A 19,271-nucleotide genomic window follows, 5' to 3' on the forward strand; every position below is an offset into this window, starting at 1 on the left:
GAAAGTAACATTTAAAGTGTTGACAATTAACAATATTTACTCAATAATTAATCAAATCTGTGTATATCCGACTATGATATTAAGGAAAATGCCGAATTTTATACAAACCTAGATGAAGAGCAGCATTGGTAAAGAAAAAAGGTCATTAAAAACTGATCTAGCACTGAGCCTGTGATTAAAGTATGATTAGTCACAAAAGTAACTGCACAAATTCAAAATTACAAAATCTTTACACACACAAATGAACTTTAATCGAAATATTATTTTATTCTTTATATAAAATAAAGTATACCCCCTGAAGTTTATTTTAGTGAAGAAAAACGTTTTTATATACGATGACGTTTTAAGGCGATTTAAAATATTGAATGTAGAATACATTACTTATATAATGTTGTGGCTGACTATAGGTATATAATAATAAATATAATATCAGCCCTGTATTATAATACTGTCCCACTGGGCACGGGCCTCCTCTACTACTGAGAGGGATCAGGCCTTAGTCCACCACGCTGGCCTAGTGCGGATTGGTAGACTTCACACACCCTCGAAATTCCTATAGAGAACTCCTCAGGCATGCAGGTTTCCTCACAATGTTTTCCTTTACCGTTAAAGCAAGCGATAATTCACAAAGAAAACACACATAATTTTAGAAAATTCAGGTGTGTGCCCTTGGAATTTGAACCTGCGGACATTCGTCTCGGCAGTCCGTCCACAACCAACTAGGCTATCGATACTTATAAAGATCTGACTGTATAAAGATCTTTAATTAATACAAAGTTTGTCTTTTAGACCAAACCCACCACATTACGAGTCAGTGTCCGGTGATAGCTTACCGAAAACCATCTTCAACACTTTCATAATGGTATTGGGAGCAGATGTTCCGCGTCCCTGATCATAAACAAACAGATCAAACGGGCGCGAATGAGTATTAGTCTTTGTCTAATCGGGTATAACTGTACCTCTATAGGTTCTGCACAGAGTTGCAATGCAAAAACGTACGCAAAATAATATACAGGGTCATTTTGGTATAGCGTTACTAAATGAAACCACATACTTAACTCTGAAAATAACACTTTACAATCAGTTACTCGAGCCGTAGACGTAAAAAGAGTAAGTTTCGAATAAAAGAAATATGAATAAAAAGTAATTTTAATTTAACATATTCTATGCTGCTAATACCTACTGTTCTAAGAGAATTCGTTACAGCGGCAACATTACACTTTTAGTGAGAAATAAACTCACGAACACGTCATATTCGTAGGATATTATAAAATGATCAAATATTTAGAAAAACTGATATTTTTTGGTGAAAATGTTCGTTATTCATGGATGAATTTTGGCACAATGTTAACAGAGGTAAAGACGAATAGATGGTTCAATTAATTATCCTATATGTATAAATATTAATATATTAAATCTAATGATTGATAAAAAAAAGGATGTACCATATCCTAATAACTCAAATCGAAAAGCATTTCGTGCGCACACATTTTTTTATATTGACGTATGATCTAAAAGTATTATAACCTCTGAGTTAAAACCAATACGAACAAAAATTAGCTAGTATTTGTCATTTACGCACAGAATATATAATCGTCACAATTAGGATAATTTTGAGTTATCAGACAGCGCTTTCTAATAAAATACCTATTTATTATAATATAATCTCTTTAAACAATAAGTAATGAAGTCTAAATTACATATTAATCGAATTATTGTCAGGAATTGTAATTTCTAAGTTTAATAATCTGGACGATCGTATTAGGTCTAATTGTATGCATTCTTTGGTTCATTTCGTGATATTAACACAATGTTTTTGTTTATTTTCAGGTACAACTACGCATTGTGTTTATTATATGTAAGTTTTATATATATTATATTAATAATAAAAAAAAAGTTTTGTTAAGCTTGAAGGTGAGTTGGTGTCACGAAGTTCTATTTAAAGTTTCAATATTAATATTATGCACTTTTAATTAATTTGCAAATAGGGATACAATTTAACTTTAAGTCAGTCTGCACACAATTCAGTACCTAAAAATATTTTTTCGGATCAAAAAAATAACGGACTCTGAGTATACTACGTATCTAGTTTATACCTACACCATTGGAAACAACACGAGCGTAAATCATCTTTAAAACAATACGTCATCGAGGAAAGGTCGCAGGATGCGTTTCATTCCATACTGCTCTCTCTTTCCGTCATACACGTGGCGCATCTCGCCATCCTTGTCTAACGTCATTAAAATGCTTGTAAAATATTCCAGTGCATGCAGAGTGTGGAAAACATGCCTTTTCCATTCACAACTCACACTATCACATTTGTCTTGTCTTTGTATGTGAATTTTTATTTTCTTCTCTTCATTGGGTTTTAAACCATAAGTCGTTTGAGTAAGGTAGGTTTAGTTTGCACGCCGTTCATTAGTCATTCATATGCGACCGCTTGTTAAAACCCCATGGGAAATGAAATATTTCGGGGTTAAAGTATTCGTAAGTGAACGAGCTATCGGCGATGTCGGAATCAGTTGTCTTTATTATGGGTTTAAAGTTTATGTCTTGTGAAAAACTTTGTGACAAATTGTAGCTAGTTTTAGAATTAAATATAGGAAATTTAATCATTGCCACTCTAAATGATTATATTTCTAGAAAAGAAGGTGTTATATAAGTGAAACTACATGTGTCAAAGGGTTGAGAAATATATTGTTTATATTCATGTTATGACTAAGAGCCAAATTTAATTTGGGTAACCCTAGCTTTCCTTGTTCCATCACTAAAGTAGGTACACAAGGAAAATGGCAGGTTATTCTCCAGCGAGCGAAAAAATGACGTCGCAGTTCCAAGTTTTCATGTAACAGTGGAAGTTTCCTCGGAACTTGGAGTGAATTTTGTTCCGCTTCGACGGGAAATGTCAGTGAGAGTTAGGGTTGGCACGAAAAATCGAGAAATACAGGGTGGCGACGACTTTAAATATTAATTGATATCTTAAATGACAATGATATCTTCTTTTTTTAAAATGTATTGGTTTCGTAGATTTAATTTGTCTGATACCTTCAGATATATATTTTAGTATAGATAATATTGTAAGGAAATCAATTCTAACATTCGCTTAAACGTAAAAAATCAGTTTAACAAGAAAAAATTTGCGAGTTTGTTTGTTTGCAGGAGCTAATCTTTGCGACTACTCAATCGATTTTGATAATTCTTTCACTAATAGTAAGCGATATTACTCCTGAATGGTATTGAGCTACTTTTTATTCCTTGGAAATAAAAAGCGGGCCTTTCATCCCGAAAAACTTTTTCGCGCGGGCGGGTCGCTAGTCGGGTTATATAGGGTACAGTGTAACGAACGTAATTTTAATTTTGATTCCATTGGTACGCAATTAAAAAAAAAATGCACAGATTTATTGGGTAGATGAGCCGGCATGTTGGTGCAGTGATTATTTATCAATAAAACGTGAATTCGAATTATCTTACAAAAATACAATTTTATTTCTTTATCTAACTTAACCATAGCAGAAGACGAAATGTTTATATATTCTTTGGAGCATGCGAAATTGGCAGGCGGCTAACGTACTCGGGCTTAGGTATGGCATTAGAATACCAATCAAGTACAAAGGCATCCGGAACCTATCTGTAGGATGTCTGTAGGTACTCAGTGCAGAAGCCCGGCTTGTTCTTATTCTACTGTTCATTAAATTGTATTATTCTTCCTGTTACTCATCGCTATGACAAATACATTTGTACGTTGAAAAATGATATTGCGGATTCAGTCCATAAATATATGAAAAAATATGCTCTAATTTTTTTGTTACTGCTTTTAATGATGAGACAAGCTTGCCGTTAGACTGATGGTAAGCGATAGAACGGCCATAAACAATAGAAACACCACCCAGCACCTTGAATTACAAAGTATTGTTTGGTAACTATTGCGCTCGCCATCCTGAGACATGAGATGTTAAGTCTCATTATGTCCAGTAGTTACACTGGCTACAATGTCCTTCAAACCGATACACAACAGTGACTACACACTGCTGCTCGGCGACAGAAATAGACATTACGGTAGTACCTACCAAGGCGGGTTACAGATTAAATACTTTTAGAACTAGATGACAAGCATGTAGATTACGACACAAGCTGCAGAGTGCTGTAACAATATCTACCAAACAGAGCTATGAATGACAAAATTACGAATGATCATCGCGTACGTCTTATAATACAGTCTTTACTATTCTTTAAATCGGAAAGTAATGATGTATATACACTGCTTGGTAGAAATAGGCACTTTTTTATACCTTTAAATTAACCAAAAATTATTTATAATAGGTTTTACAGACTCCGCCCGCATGATAAAGGTTTCCCGTGGATAAATATTTTGTTGGGGTCAAAAATAGCGTCTTGTATTTAGGAGTAATGTATCTTCTTACTAGTGAATTAATTTTGAAAATAGGTTCAGTAGTTCCAGATATTATACTCTACGAACCTGCAAACAAACTCAGAATTATCTCCTCTTAACATATTTTGTTATAGATTTGCCGATATGGCGTTTGCCGCAATCATTTATCTGCATAAATATGTATATACTAGTTTCGTTTCTGCCTAACCCTTCGAGCGCAAACGCGTGAGCTTGTATACAGAAGCCAATCTGAATAATCTAGTACAAGGTATATACAACTATTCATAGGCGCATACAAACGATGCACATTGTACGCCGCGGGGCATAACTCTATAAATTAACCACCTGCACAGCTTGTGGGTAGTGTGTCGAGCAACTGTTGTGATACATGCTTAGGTATGAAGAATTAGTTTTATTGATGACTTAGATTTATCGAAAAATGGATAATAGACAATTTGTAATGTGTGTCGCGTTCCGGGATCAGCCTCTGTATATGGTTTTTACAGGGCGGCATAATTGTGTCGACTCTCGAGGGGTAATCATCTCTCGCCAGTCGACTTTCCATTGGACCTAACTTCTTACCTTCAGGTGTAGTGGAGTCACTACGCCGAGAACCTATAAAACATTGGTAAGCAAAATATTCTTCATCATTCAACTATCAAAGGTTTTTACATTACAAATTCCAACATACAGACAATCACGCCTTTTATCCCTATCCGCCCATTTTTCTTCGTGTGTATTCCTGAGTCCGAGCTGTTGTAGTAGCCAATATCACTTTTCCTGACCCGGGGATCGAACCCGAGACTTCAACACTGCAGTCGCATAACAATACAACTACGCCAGCGTGGCATTTTTAAATAATTTAAATAAAGTACAATCAATATTATGATACAGTTTTTACAGATCAATCGTTATAATAATAACAATGTATGTACACAAAGTACCTACAAAAAACATTTATTCTGGAGTTATCACAAGTGTACTGGTTTCGGAAAATTTTGCCCCAAAATTTTTACAACAAACCACCTGTTTTGGACTTTCAGATATCATAAGTATACAGTTCTCGGTACCAGGTGTTCTCCGATACTGTAATATCACTTAGTTGTTGCTTCGGTAATTGTGGCGACTGGCGACTGACGATGTTCCCCGCATAACGTATTCAACGGCCGACTCGCCTACATGTAGGTTGCGGAGGCATCTCGTCTTATTAGCTCAATAGGCGGTGAATACAGCATTAAGTTCATATGTATTTTAATTCTATTTTTTTGATTCAGAATCTTTGTAGACTAATCTGTACTGTGTTATAAAGGTATAGAGATTGATTTTTGATTGCTGTGCTAGTTTGAATAAGCTTATTTCTGGAATTTTTGATATGCTATGTGTGTGTCGTAGATTAGTACTGACTATATATTGTCATTAATTAATAATTATTATGCAGTTTATGACGTATAAAAATGCTAGGCTGCTCACCTGGGAACCAAACTGCGAACACTTTATGGCTTAAATGAGCTCAAATCAACGAGAGCGAGCCCAACAAAACCTAATCAGATTCACAAATTGTCTATGCACAAAAACGTTTAGATTTCCTATGAAATGAAAAAATGTCAAACCACAATAACCTAACCAAATAATTTATTGATATATTTTTTGTGGTGGTCGCGTTACTGTAGTCTCCTGCTGTTCTGTAACCTTCGCGAGTGAGAGGCTGGCCGTGAGGTGACACTCGCGCACTCCCGGCCTCCCGCCACGCAGGCTTATCTACACAACACAATAAGTACCCAATTAAAAACTGTATTTAGTAATTGTAAATTGATGCATTAAATTTAATTACCGCTATTTTTCACCCGCATTCAATTAAATTCATTTTCAATTGTAAATTTAATAGAATTCGAATTGTAAAATACATGAATTAATTGAATTGATTTAGATGCAGGTTGTGTTTATTTATTATCGTTGTTAGTATGCAGTTATTTGTGAACAAGTTTAATCAAAACTAATTAATTTCGTAGCGATTATATTTAAATACATATACCGTGTTTACATCCGTGGGAGGGAAAAAAACCGTACGCGGCCTCGAAAGCTTGATAAATATCTAATGTGAAAAGTTTAACCCTTAATTTGATAATGTATGCCCCAACATACATCAACTTTAAAAAAATATTTTGTATTAGAAAATACATAAATAACGTAAAATTATATTTTTATCACCTTGCAACCTAAACAACTTTTAGTAGAAAATATAAAACAGGTATCTGGTATCACTAGTTTTGACATTAGTTGACGAAAATGGCGTACCGGCGGCCGTCAGCTGTTCTCTCCAAGTTATTTATATAATTTTATTGATTATTACCCAGTTTGGGAAAAGTTTCACGACTGAATCCTATGCTTGATATCATGATTATATAATTTGTCTAATAAGTTTGCAGTTCTAACTTCTTACATTGGTGTTATTTTGGATATTAACATGATGTATGCTGTGACATACATTGCCAAGTTTGTAAAAAAATACCCCTATTTAATTTGTATGTCAGGGCATACATTGCCAATTTTAGGGTTTTGCTTTGCTTAGTTTGTATATTAGCATTTTTTTCTTTGTCTGCAGCAAAAGCTTGAAACTCGTGGTGGTAGAATTTTAGCGCTTGTCCCTGCTCAAAATGCACCCTCTGATGATAGTGAACATTCTGATATTGAAGACGAAATACGTGTGCACACACCGCTTTTCATGTCCAGCTCCTCTGCACCCTCAATTGATAGCTCTTTAGAAAGACTTAATCTTCTAGATGATGAAGACCCCACCAGCGAAAATGTTCGCCTTACACCAAATTTTCCAAAATGTTTATTCAAGCCCATCTCTAGAACCGAATTTTAGTCAAGTACCAGTACTGAGTGATATTCCCTCATTTCCCGCAACGCCTGCAACCCCTGCTACTCCTGCAACTGCTACACTAATTGCACCTAATGCACCCCCTGGTTTGGTAACACCTAGCATGTCGACGAATGCCTCCTCCACATCACATATTTCCAGAAAAACAAGATCACAACGTCCCACTGTTCATGTTGCTAAACGGCCTAGACGAATGCAAAAGTTTACTCTTAGTTATAATTGGAAAAAAGCTGTGTTTCGACACGTGGCTTCTATAGAAGAGGAATCGGAACCTATCGGGAGCGTCACAGTCCTAACTCCCCTGGAGTATTTCTACAAGTTTTTTTCCCCAGACATTTTGACAGATATTGTCGAACAAACAAATACGTATGCAATATCTCAAACTGGACCTACTCTGGGTTTGACTGAAGACGAATTACAGGATTTTTTAGCGATTCATATCATTATGGGTGTTGTAAGCATGCCGTCTTATACTGATTATTAGAGTTTGCGATATAGATACAAACTTGTGGCTGATTTGATGCCACTAAAACGTTATCAACAAATACGTCGTTTTTTACATTTTGTTGACAACAATGTACAAGATTCTGATAGATACTATAAAGTTAGACCGTTAGCGCAAAAAATAAGAGACAATTGTTTAGCTCAAGAAAATGAAAAGAGATTCAGCATCGATGAGATGATGATCCCATACAAAGGGACAAAAGCAAGTTTCGTAACTGGCAAAAATTCCCGTAATTGTCAACTAGATTACCATGTGCCTACGTAATTTCTATGTATTTTTTTATAAAAATAAATAATAAATATAATAGTTGTTTTTTTTTTACATACGTAGTCAGTACCTACAGTAATTGGCAATGTATGCCCCTGCATACAACACATTTACGGTTTATATTCTTGAGTAGTTGGCGGTGTATGTTGTGGCATACATGAGTTTTCAGGAAAACCAAGCTTTTCAGATTTTTTTTCAAATTTTTCTATAGTCGTTTTATGTGTATAAATAACATTTCTGATGACAAAATTCAGGTTTTATAGTATTTTATACTTTGCCAAATTAAGGGTTAAAGTATTTCGGGCATTTGTTTTTAAGTCTTAACATTATGGTAAGTAGGCGATGTAGGGAATTTGAGTTTTGAAGTGAGCGCTCTCTTTGAAGGCAGGGATAGAACGAGGCATTTAGCTTTAAGAATATTATGATTTAAGGTTAGTGTTATTCATAAATATATTATACCACACAAAGACTAGGGTCATATAAATTAAAAGAGATTCATTTCTTGCTAACTTTATATTAGCACTATGAAAATTATTTACCTGCTTATTTCAATAGCTCAAAGGAAGCTGTAGAATATATTGATGGTATTATTCTGGCCATATCGCAAGCTTCAGAAGGTTAACAGAATTATTACTTCACTGAAACTGTTATTATGATAGTGGTTATACTCCTCTTAAGTTTTAATTCGTAGTATGCGTCTCACATCAAATGTGGACTTTGCGAGAGTACAGCTTTGTTTATTTAAATATTATATAATCAAGATAATAATACAATTACCAGGTCATTTCGACATGCGTTAATCGTCAATCTCTACTAACATTGTGTCAAAAATCGTCCTCAAATAACGAATACTTTTGTCAAAAACTCCAGTTTTACTTTCTGGGCCCTTATTCTGTATGATAGTGTAAAATGACCCCGTATAGTATTTAAAGCCCACATCTCAACACTTCTCATTACAAGAACTCTAACGTTCTCAACTGACATTCACGACTTGGCGTCCATCAACTCAGCCTACAGGCCGACCCTGAATCATTAACTAAATGTACTATTGAATTATTATGCAATCAGCCTTCGCTCACGATTTAAATGCACTAGTTTACAGCAACCTTCGGGTCTAGTGCTTAGGTAACAATGACCTAACTCGGCCGAAGATTAATTGTGAAATGGATTTATTAGACAGTTCGTTAGAGTTAAAAGGTTTCTCGGTATGGATTTTAAACGTAATTCGATTAGCTTGGTATTGCTTTTGTGAAATGTATTCTTCATAACTGAGGGTATTGAAATATTTTGCGGATATTATCGCGGCTTTTATATTATAATTTTCTTCCGACGTTTCGAAGGCAGCCTTCGTGGTCTGAGCGCGAAGGCGAAACCGCGATTTAATCCGCTAAATAGTTTTATTTCAATATCTAACATTCGCATAAACATAAGAAAACTAAGGGTATTTTGAAAATGATGAAATGAGTGTACTTAATATTTTTAAAGCGAAGAGTAAACCTAGTACCTAGATCGGCTATTTAATAACCACCATTATCAATGGTTGACACTTGACAGGGGTAGCCATTAGGCATTTCAAAAAATGAAATTATAGATACAGCATTGGACTTACAGTTTGATTCCTTAGACAATATTACAACCGCCTTTAGACTGTCTTCAAAAAAGATCGCAGAACATCACGCTACTCAGTCCAATTGTGACTAGTCCGATGTTTCCTAAATACAATCCTAATGCAAGTTACAGCAGTAGGATCGGATGGAGACGCTCTCGGGGCATTATCGCGTTTCTCAGAATCGGTTACCTACGCGCACCGCTCGCCGGCCAGGTAGCGCCCTGCGACACAAAAAAAATAGGGACGGGGCGTTATCGATAATGGGTTTATCGGGTTTGGAATTATTGTTGAGTTGAGTTGGTTCCATAATTTTCAAAAAAACAAAAACGATACAGCAAGTCGTCTTGTTCCGCTATGTTTGAATCGCGAAATAATTTAATGCAAGCACGGTATCATTTTAAGTCATTGGATATCGGATCTTATAATACCTTATTGATACGGGCTATAATGGTCAGTGCTTATATCGCTGCTTGTCTGTTCATTCTTTTATGATTTTTATGTGGTTGGCAAAGTATACCCTCTACACCTGATGGTAGGTGGAGTAGAGTTAAGATAGAGTGTCGACTGACGAGAGATGATGGACCCTCGCCAGGCGAATAAATTTGCCTGTTTGAAGAATGTGATGTTGCTATTGCAAAAGCACTTTAAAGTTGCAATAGTTACGTAATTCTACTGCAGCGAATAAGACGAGAAGAAAAGGAATATATTTGCCTATTTAGTAAATTTACCCTGAGTGTTGAGCAGTGGACATCCTGCCATTGTGTTCGTCCTGAGGTGTCTATGCTATGAGAAATTATCTACAATTTAACAAAGGTCGAATCTCTATGTTTCACTATAACCGCTAGATTCTTGTTATTAAATAACATTAATTAAATTGACAGATTGTTTTACTAGAATTCAAAGCGACTCGTAATCCGATACTCGACCATTCATTATTTTTTCTAACACGAGCGAAACTGGACTCGAAACGGAACTGGTTCCACAGGCGTTACATCATCTTAGCGCTGGGATTTTTTATTATTTTCTTATTCTCACGTTTTAATGATTTACTCGAAACGTTAATAAATTTGTGGATCAAGGGAAATATACGAAATTGTACATTTAATATGTGTTATCTGATTAATGGTTATTATGCGAAGAAAATCGCCTTCACATTTTTTCTAATATGTTTTAATAAAAATAAAATGTAATTAACATAATTTATTGTTATTTCCTTTTTTATTTATTTATTGTTTAATGTTCTTTAATCTTTAAGAAAAAGATATAAGGCGTCTTTATTTATTAAAATTTTATATTTAGATAGGTAATTTATTGTATTTAAACTAATAATTAATTGCATCTAACTTTGGCTAATATATTGCTAGAAAATATTTAAAAATTTCATAAGTAGTAAAATAAAATTCTTATTATTATCGATATAAGTTTATACTCAAGTTCATCGACAGTCCCCCATCCCTATCGACACTTCCCGCTGCGCTGATAAGTTTTTTCTCGCAGCCCACGTATAATGGCATTGTGTTTTTAGCAGCAGCCGAAGGTCGTGTTATCGTAGGGCCGTCCTTACAACACGCTGTTAGGGTTTGTGGGCTGTGGGTTTGATTCTCGGCTGGAAATAAATATATTAAGTTGCAATAAAGCAATTTGACATGGTTAATTGACTATATTTATACGGGTATAGGATGCCACTACAACCAATGGCAAGTGCAGTGACGTCCACATAAAGCTCGATTGATGAAAGATTATAATCTGTTAATGAACCAAATCCAACCAAAACTGATTTCGGAACGCGATGTGTTGTCCGAATGTGTTGTACTTGTGTACGGTGGTCAATCTCATGTCGGATGCCGAAAACCAACGAAAGAGATATGATTATTCGATAAAAATGCAATATAATAAAATAACGTCAATACGTTATTTTATTATAGTGCATAAGTTGGAATATTTTTTTTTTTTCGCGGGCAAAATCTTTTTTTAATTTTTTTTTCGCGGGCGTTATTGCTACCGTCACTTGGAGGGTGAGTAGAAAGGTTATGATGGTTTCACCAGTCTTACGGTCCAATGTCAACACTCGGGAGTATAGCATCATCCGAGCAAGTAATGGTCCGAGTCCCTAACCCCTGTATACCCTACACCGGCATACCAACCAAAACCCGCGGTGGCCTTCTTCAACGCATATGGCCCCGGGGTATGTTGTTCTAAGATGGCACGGAACCGAACCTGAACTAAAAAAAAAATACGTTATTTATCACGTAGGCGAACAAAGTTGCACTTATGATACGTCAAAACAATTTGTAAGATCTGAAGGTAATATGCACCGCCAAAAGCTAGATATTTGTTATGCTCTTTCACTTTTAGTAATGTAAGGTATAGAAAATATACATATCGAACACGGACAGCCGTTTTCAATACACGATCCCTATCTCAATCTTCAATCCGATTCACAGAATGAACCAATCAAAATAACTCATTTGTAAGCATGTCAAAAACACTTTGTTCGGATTGGTCCATTTTTGAGATAGATCGAAAAAAGCGATTGGGATCGTTGTTGAAATATAATAGGATTTGTCAAACTTTTAAAGTTTGCCAATTAATATTTTTAATCAATTCAGCACTAAACACCATTTAATACAAAAACGAAGAAGCGAAGACAGTAACAAAACCTTGTGCGGTTAACACTCAACACTAATAAGTAATTTATCCGGTTACGCACTGACAGTAGCTCTACTTACAGTACTGTCTGCGAGCTGCTCCACTGGGTTATCGGCGGTGCCCATCGCCATGTCAAATGTCAATTCGTTCCCAGCACATGTATTATCTAAATTCCTTTTAATTCCTCGTCGTGTAAAACGCAGTAGGAAGATGATTAAGTTCGTTACTGACGTACAGACTGCGACACAAGTGTTAATATATTACCACTATTTATACCTATCGTAGTGGGTAGTGACGGAATTTGCTAAATTGAGATTGATACGATACTAAATTTGGGATTGATAATGATTTTTGTGACTTACGCGGTATTGCACTATCGTTAACACCATATTAATAGGTCTTATTATTATAATAGGATTTGCACAATATAGTGACTGATATCTACAAGTTTGTACCTAGTAAGCTCATAAATTAAATAAAACAGTGACTTAAATTAGGCCTTACGTGGCTCTATTTTTAGGAATTTTGTGTTGAGCGCAGCGTAGTGCTTATAGTGATTGTTATATGGTAAACAAAATAGGGTACGGTTACTGTTTAGTGTTAGATTATCATTAGATAAACAACATTTTCTATATTTTGTTGTGTTATCATGATAAATCGTTCTGAATTTGTTTTTACATATTAAAGGGAAACGATTCGTTTCTTACAATCGTGCATCACAACAATGAATAATTGAGTATTTTTTTGGTTTTTCTAACTAATCTTTATAAGTTGGTGCAAATAGACAAATATATTTAAGCTGACGATTTTTTCCCCTAATGCTATTATTTTTTAAAACCATTTTTAATTTCTAGCACCGAACCAAACGAAACAGCATTTTACAAGTATTTTGTACGCGAGTGTCCAGCAGCAACGCTCACGGCTTAATGAGTAATGACGCGGGCACCGGGTAGGCAGATCGCTTCATTAGGCGCGGGCAATCTCGCGCCCGACGCGACGGGTAACCAACCCTGTATTAGCAGCCAGATAACAACATATAAATAAATACAACTAGTAACAGCCCTGTATTAGCTTAGTTTTTATGCCAGATAGCAAGATAGGTATAAATAAAAACAACTAGTAATTTAAAGAATAGTGTAAAATGTAACAAACTGTTCTTAGGGATGGTTCAAGTATTACGTAACGCAATTTTTGAAGATTTTTGAGTCCCCCTCCCCCCCCGTGTAAAGCCGTAACGTTTTCCTGTACGCCCGCGTCCCACTCAAAAAGTTATGTAACTCTAAAATTTTTTTTTCGTAAGTACCGGAAAATCGCTATAATACCTTTGTTATTGTTTTAAAATAAAAAAAATGCAATAATACATCACGCGTTGTTCGAACTCCCCCTCCCGCTCCTGTAACGCAACGTAACAGTTTACATGAACCCAACGTTCCCTCCAAATTGCCGCCCTTTATTTGGAAAAGAGTCCAGACTTTAGGTTCGATTGTGTCATAGGTTTTAATTATGATTGACTTTTAGTACTACAATATCTAGACTATAGCCGTAGCCGCTAGCCAATAAGCATTTCTATAATCCTTAGAACGTTATGTATGGGAATGACATATCCTAGAGACAGACTTATTGTTAGGATAGATATGGCGGCCTCTGACATAAGTCACTCGTTTATCCACCAGCCACTAATAAACGTTAGTTGTTCATATTGAAATAGTGATTTACAGTCTTATAAACTTGTTTTAGCGTTAAGAGGTGGTTAAGAATTGCTTAAATAGGTGTCAAAACATCACGGGTTCCTAGTTTAAACCTTATTAATAGGCAAGATGGCGGGTTTTACTCACAGCTGATCGAGTAAATTTGTTTTCAACTAAGCATGGTTTTGCGAATCACTACATAGTATAAAACAAAGTCGCTTTCTCTGTCCCTATGTGTGCTTAAATCTTTAAAACTACGCAACGGATTTTGATGCGATTTTCTTTAATAGATAGAGTGATTCAAGAGGAAGGTTTATATGTATAATAACATCCATTAAATAGTCAGCATTGCACCCGTGCGAAGTCGGGGCGGGTCGCTAGTTTTTTATAAGTAAGACTGAATTTGTCTTGCTATGTAGTATGTTGAATGATATTTACCATCTATATGCCATCTGAGTATGGCGAAAGTTTGTATTACTACTTATTCATTTATTATACGAAGTTTGCCTAATGTGAAGACTATAGGTTACTGTAAATTTGGTATTTCGAAATAAGTACATTTTCACTTTCATTGTTTTATTATAGGACAGCCAGTAACAATATTTATATATTATTGCGCCTCTGCCTACCCTTTTCAGGGATTAAAGGAGTGAATGTCAGTGTATGTGTGCGTGTGTTCAATAAAAACCTTTGCAATACTTGTCTCCTAATGTTTTCAACACTGACAAATCGCATAATATGTTACTAACATATCGTCTCATATTTTTTTTATAAATGTAAAAAGGAAATAAATAATATGTACTCAGTTTTCATCAAATGAAATATACGAGCAGACGCTCGGTGTTTTATCACGAAGCGTAATGTTTTCAAGAAGTTATAAAGTAAAGTAGACGCATCGCATTAGCAAATGAAAGCATTCTTAAATATAAAGTACGCACGTACTTTGATAATATTTAATATATTTTATAGCCAAGCTACGTTCCTGGGTGGTAGGTTTCGTTTGCAAAATTCCCTAAGAATGCGTACCAATATCATAATAATAAATTATTCATCGAAACGCTTCAGTTTTAACGTCACATAAGGTACAATTTAGCGCAATAACTTTTAAAAAAGTACCTAAACCTCGCCGTCCCTCATTAAATAATAAATAGTTGAAAGCTGCCGATGTACTCGAAACTTGTCAGGTGGTGCGGGGACAGCGGCCCTCGACGCCCGCGTCCCCCGCGGCCCCCGCGTGTCCCCCATCAGATATAATTACGCGGCACGTACCAAGGCGGCAGGGCGCGCAGGAGGCGCGCGCCGTCTGCCAGGAAACCCTAAATAAACACACAATTATGTATAATCCCACTCCACTCTCGCTGCGCCGCGCTGAAAAACTAAGCTGAGACGTGGTACCGTACGCAAAAAAAAAAATATTTTACTATTGCAAATATAATAATTTATAAGACCTTAAATTTGTACTACATGTAACTATCCGGTACTATAAAGTCAAGTGTATAACAAAGCATCTGTTACAACTCTTCAATTAACTAAATTAACTGATGCAATGTCCACAGCGATAGCTAAGGGACGAGTTTTAATTTCATAGCTCGTTCTAAATAAAGATTGACAATTAATTACACAGACAGCTTTAATATCGAGGCCCGAGCGCAACAGTTAGTCGTTTGTAATGATAATTGACACTTCCTTTGGACTCGTTTCGGCGTTGATTTATAAACTTTTTGTGTTAAAATATAAGGTTATATTTGAAGTGTATTTGATTGGCTGTTTCCTTCCATCATCATACAAACATGTATTAAAGATAAGATATTTTTTATTACAGTCCTTGTTCTCAATGCCTTTGCGTAGCAAAACAGTATTTTTCTGAGTCAGATATTTTTAATCGGTCGTATATGTTAATTTATTTAGCATTTAATGTTTTGCTCGTCAACGTGGCGACAAAAACCTGTTAAACCTAAACAGACCTTAAATCTACTATTGTTTGATTCGTCCGATAACTCGCTGACTAATCCGTAAACTCGATTTCGCATCTAGAATCCAGCTTACGGTACACTAATATACTAGCAACAGCTTATACCTATGTCCGAGCCGTCCAAAATTCGATTACCGGTTAATCCGAACCAAACCAGAATTAACCACGACAAAAACAAGACTCTATTTGCAAGTTTAAATTGGTCTTGGCCTATCATTTTTAATGAAAAATAATAATACTTTTTTTTTGCAGTCAGTACGCGAGTAGTAAAGTGGGTAGACAGTGAAATTATAACGTTGCGTTAGCGTTAGCGAGGACTTTCGCTTGAGGTCTCTTTCGCGGAACGATTCTATGCGCGTACATAGCACTTAGTTATTTAACGGTTATAGCTTGGTCGCTTGTAAGCTATTTCTATGAACCTAAACCTGATAGGGTTGGTCGGTGTATTGAAGATTGTTTCAGAAGAATATTAAATAGTACAATATTCCATAAATAGGAAAACTTGTAAGTACAGTTTATAAACAATATGAGAAGAGCAATGGCTGTAATGTCGGCTTTTAAAGAAAAGGAATTGAGATTCGGGAAACGTTTCGAATATTTAGGTCTTTGGAAATCTCGAAAGAAGTCATGTTTGCGGAACTACATCATTTTTAAATGATACCATCCGATAGTGAAATATGTAGCAGTGGTGAAGAATATCCTTTACATAACGTTTAATGTAAAGTAATTTTTAATTTTGTGTCGAAGTACAACTGTAAAAGCAACGCGGCAATATCGCAGCGAAGAGTGATACGCAGCGTGTTCGCGCGTGATGCGTGGGAACCCGGTGATAAGCGGTATCGGCTTCCGAGAAAGGCGGAATTATAATTACCGACTCCATACGTTACTGTTTTATACTCTAAGTATATGATGCTTTATGACCAGGAGTCTTATTCTCTATGTCTGTTATTTTGATAGTAACAAGTACGTAACGCATTGCGTCGCGTTTAAGACAATAGAAATTGATATACAGAATATCATTTCAAACTAATTTCACGAAACTTGACACGGCTTTACGAGTTAACACTGTCTTAGAATAAGGCCCCAAGATAGCTAAGTGAACCGATGGCAAGTTACTCCAGTTAACGTTTGGAATACTTTTTTGTAATCTTTATTTAAGAAGCTTTGTCGTAATTTCACGATGATGTCGCTCCGTACGTTTTACGGGTGCTCACTCTCTTTTCACAATTTGAGTACGTTAAATGGCATCGGACATGCGGTTATTACTTTAAATATATTACAACTAAAATTATTCAAATTTTTTATTCAATTTTCTTATAATAAGTAAGTGAGTTTTAAATTTGTCATTGAAACTGAAAAATAATCTAATTGGATTCTATTGTATGTGAAAGTAGGTGTGTGCGATTTAAGTTTCTAATATACTCGTATTTTTTACGATCATAAGATTTTTGTGGTTAATAAAGAGATAGTTGTTGCAGTATTTTAGTTTTACGTTTTGGTATTAAATGTCCTTCCAATAAAATAGGCCGACATAATTCCGTCGATCGCTGTAGAGTGGAAAAAGATATTGACATATTTGCTTTAATGTTATTATTAAGGTCCAGTGCTTAATTCTGAAAGAAATAAAACTGTTTTTCTTTCTAATACCTATTCCAAAACCTATCTAATTCTATATCGATCTCCAAACACAATCTTCCGCGCTATCAAGCCCAGAATACCCAAATTCCAATATTCGGGGATTTCGTCGCGATATTGAACGCTGTCCAAATGTTTGGCCTTTATTTGCCTTCGAAGGGGAAGACTCAAAGACGGGAAGCATCAATGAATTGCGCAAGCTTGCAGATAATTAAAAACTATAATATGGTTCTCTACCATATTCAGGCGAAATAGGTACGTAAATACATAGTAGTTAGTTTCATTTCCATTCGGATCTATCGATTATCTTGAATACAATAAATAATTTAAATTGGGAAGATATGTTCTTAATATTTATTTACTTTCGTTTTATTTGTAAAGTATCAAAATGTGAAGTTGAACTTAACGAAGCTATACACTATCAATCAATCCAGATTCCACATATAAAACAGTTGGTCCATAAATATGTATGCGTGAAGTATGGAAATGGTAGGTATAATATATAAATAAATAACTATAATATTTACTGTATAATGTTTTCCTTCCTCATACGATGTAGGCAGTTATAGTCAGAATAGTACTAGGTCTACATGAATGGCATGGTGGTTCTTCCATACAAGACAAGAACTCCATATTCTATTGTTTTTTTAAATTAAAATGCTAGCGCAGGATAGTCTTAAAAATTACGCATTTTGGCCACGTTCATGGCTGTATGATGCTTGTATTCCAATTACTTTAAAAAGAAACAACTGAATATATTGAACTTTAGAATTTAAACATAATTAAGTAAAGTTCGACCAATAGCGATATTTCAAAACACTACTTTTATTTTATTCATTAGGGATTGCTAGCAAAATTAACAATATTACATACAATTGTTACAAGGAAAGATAACTAACTACGGCATAAGAACAACACAATCAAAGCAATAACAATCACCAGCGATACGAACCGAATTTGCTCTAACGAGCAGTCGTCAAAGAGGATCCGTCAACAGATTATTGTTCTAATATCAACGCGGATAGTTCGTAGGGGAACGTTTTAGGCTGGTCACACGCGAAACAACCACTAGCTCGAAAGTAAAAAATGTTGCTAAGCGATTTTTTTTAGAATCCTGTTATAAATAATCGTTTTTCATTTACCGTAATTAGTGAAGTTGTTTATATATTTATCAGCTTTTGCTTGCGGTTTCGTTTTTTTTATTGCTTTGAATGACGAGACGAGCTTTCCATTTCCCTGATGGTAAGCGATACGATCCATAAACAGTATAAACATCATCCAACACCTTCAATTACAAAGTATTGTTTAGTATTCCACTGCGCTCGCCATCCTGAGACATGAGATGTTAAGTCTCATTATGTCCAGTAGTTACACTGGCTACAATGTCCTTCAATCCGGAACACAACAGTGACTACACATTGCTGCTTGGCGGCAGAAATAGACATTGCGGTGGTACCTACCCGGGCGGACACTCGCATATGAGACCTACCACCAGAAAAACCACTTACGGGTAAAACCGTTGTTCCCGGGACAAAATTATCCTATGTCCTAGTTTGACTCAAACTACTTTCATACCGAAATCCGTTCGGTAGTTTTGAGTTTATCGTATACAGACAGACGCGGGGGACTTCGTTTTATAAAATGTAAGGAGCTTGATACACTGATAGGTATA

The 19,271-nt window shown here is 35.5% G+C and overlaps 1 protein-coding gene across 4 annotated transcripts in view; it reads left to right on the top strand.

Moving 5' to 3' along the window:
* Positions 1–19,271, top strand: part of LOC115451191 — a 144,780-nt gene that overhangs the window by 57,204 nt on the left and 68,305 nt on the right. The window contains exon 2 of one of the 4 annotated variants that reach the window (XM_037437707.1): positions 1,831–1,858. The exons of the other annotated variants lie outside the window; for them this stretch is intronic. The gene's annotated coding sequence lies outside the window, so the exon portion shown is untranslated. The remainder of the gene's footprint in view (positions 1–1,830; positions 1,859–19,271) is intronic. 4 annotated transcript variants of the gene reach the window in all.

Source organism: Manduca sexta, chromosome 12 (assembly GCF_014839805.1).
Source record: "Manduca sexta isolate Smith_Timp_Sample1 chromosome 12, JHU_Msex_v1.0, whole genome shotgun sequence".
Lineage (NCBI taxonomy): Eukaryota > Metazoa > Arthropoda > Insecta > Lepidoptera > Sphingidae > Manduca > Manduca sexta.